This window comes from Montipora foliosa, chromosome 9 (genome assembly GCF_036669935.1).
Source record: "Montipora foliosa isolate CH-2021 chromosome 9, ASM3666993v2, whole genome shotgun sequence".
Taxonomy (NCBI): domain Eukaryota; kingdom Metazoa; phylum Cnidaria; class Anthozoa; order Scleractinia; family Acroporidae; genus Montipora; species Montipora foliosa.
The window spans coordinates 49,380,524-49,383,023 of NC_090877.1; the positions used below are offsets into that span (position 1 = coordinate 49,380,524).

The 2,500-nt window shown below is 37.8% G+C and overlaps 1 protein-coding gene across 1 annotated transcript in view; it reads left to right on the forward strand.

Annotated features, from left to right (window-relative positions):
* The first annotated feature begins 1,718 nt into the window (after positions 1-1,718).
* LOC137971081 (collagen alpha-1(XII) chain-like) overlaps positions 1,719-2,500 on the forward strand; it is a 7,716-nt gene continuing 6,934 nt past the window's right edge. The window contains exon 1 of the mRNA XM_068817805.1: positions 1,719-1,836. The gene's annotated coding sequence lies outside the window, so the exon portion shown is untranslated. The remainder of the gene's footprint in view (positions 1,837-2,500) is intronic.

Below are 2,500 nucleotides of genomic sequence, written 5' to 3' on the forward strand. Positions count from 1 at the left end.
CAAAGAAATCTCACCTTTTTATCCTAACATTCCTCAAAAAGCTTTAGTGAAAGTAAATTCTGATAGTATTGCTGTGCTGATTGTTGAGGCCTCATTAGGGGAAGAGGGGATCTAAGTATCCCGTATTCCATTAATTTTTGGCCTAAATATCCTCTATCCTGTTAATTCCTATGCATTGTATCTTCATAATGCCATTTCGGTTTTTTAAATATCCCGTATCCCGTCAATTTTCCCCCAAAATATCCTGTATCCCTATAATTTTTTACCTAAATATCCCGTACCCTGATAACCCGTAAAAGGGCCTCGTAGCATTCCATTTGCAAATTTAGTAGCATTAATAAGAGATTACAGATTTATCTTTCTGGTAATCTCTCGCCATTTTCCGAAGTTTCCCGTAGTTGAGGCTCACTGTAACTGGACAATTTGTGTTAACTGTTTTTGCATCCCACGGACACACTCTTATGTGCGTATGAAAGATCCCTCCAGGTCGTCACTCGTCCAATCGCAGGCATCAATGTGTAAAGCATTTTACCGAAATTGTGTCACTTCAAAACGCTTTGATGTGCACGGTTGCCTTTATCGAAAGTGGGGCTCAGAACACGAAATTTGAACCGATAACGAAATTTTCTACCTGTTACGCCAAAGTACTTCCTTTTGTTTTCAAGCGCAAGCCACCGTGAATCGAAACCCTTCCATTCCGTTGTTCATATTCAATTATTCATTGCACGTGACTGTGATTTATCTCCATCAACACCTCCACTGTGACTAAACTGAGCTCCAGGAGAAAGTATAACATTTGATTTGCCTTTTTTTCCACTCGATACCGCCTTTAAATGTTCTATGCGTTTCTAAGTAACCATGCAAGTTAGACCGAAAGTAGTTAAAATTACCGGCAGAACTATGGGTTTAGCCTGACGAAGAATTAGAGGTCTTTGCCCGATTTGGGGGTAGTTTTACCTTTTTAAAGAAGCATTTTTACAATTAAATTTCCAAAATAAACTGCATTCGCATACGAAAAGTGTTGGGACGTTTCCCACTTTGCTCACTTTCAACAACTTATGTTTCAGTTTTAAACGACCGAGGAAACTGCCAAGGGCTTTTAATTTTACGAGACAGAACTGTCGACTCTGTAGTCTCCCTCTAGGATAAACACTGTTTTCTTTCCGCCAGTTTACCTGCTCCCATAGAACTGAATCAACACTTACGAAATGTGTCCTGAGGGTGTTACTTGAAACAGTCATGTAAAATGACATGCAAGGCGGTCCCTTCAAAAAATGTGAACAGTTTTTAATGGAAATTTAATCAAAAGATGAATTGATGTTGAAAAATAAAATCATTATAAGAAAATTTGATTTTTGTAAATTCGTCTTAATTAACGTACCTAAAAGTCATTGAAATGAAAAAGTAGAGAGAGGAGTAAACATTTATATTAAATTTAATCACTCATTGCCTAAAAATATCCAACTTTAGATTGAAAGTGAGATGAAAAAACTTATTCGTGAAATCCAATGGGAAAATTGCAACACCTTCAAATTTACTCAATTTCTCCATTTGATACAGAAGCTTAGAAATGTCTGAGTCATTTTAATAATCGTTCGGTTTCGAGGCGGTGTAGGGCAAAAAGCGGATCATGGTTGAAGAGTGAATGCCTCCACCTGTGAACATTTATGAATAGCCATTGTAAGTATTGTACCCTCACGCCCTGTATGTCCTCATCGGTGAAAACTGGTTAAGAAATGATTTAGCATCTCTTATATGATGAGCTTTGATTTGCTCCTGTGGTGTTCTTGAAATAAAAGCTCTCCCCACGGCATTTGATAGCTCCCTAACCCGAAGGTAAGTCCTGATAGTGTACGGTATTTACTGTGTAGTAACCCTAACCTTTGATTCGTCTACCATTATTGTTCAGAAATTTACGTCAATATCCATCTTCTAGTATTGATATCTATACCTTTCTTATTTACTTGCAACTTTTGTTAATATTTTTGTGGCTACAAGTATTTTGTAGCAACAGCAACCTTTTTTTAATGAACGAAATGATATATAAAATGAATCATACATTGAAGTGCGGATATGAAATCAAGTGAAGCTGTGATCCTCGCAGTTATATATGATTCATTTCATATATCATTTCGTTCATTGATTCATTCATCATGGGAACATTGGAACCCCCAAACTTCACTGTCAAAGTGCAACATAATTAACTATTAGAGGTAATGTGAGCTGCTATTTTCTAACCATGTAAACCATGTGAGCGTTAGCCTTACAAATAGAATTGGGCCCACACAAGGAAGGAGAAAATCTGTGACCAGGATAGGAATTGAAACCACGTCTTTCGGGTTAGATCACCGCTGCTCTACTGACTGAGCTACAAGGTCAGACAGGAGCAGCTTAATTCCCACGACCTTAATTCCCCGAGATAATAAATCTGGGACTGTTCGCCTTGTCACCCCTTCACCTGACTACTTGAAAACCTCGTAGTTAATTTTTGCTCTGAGAC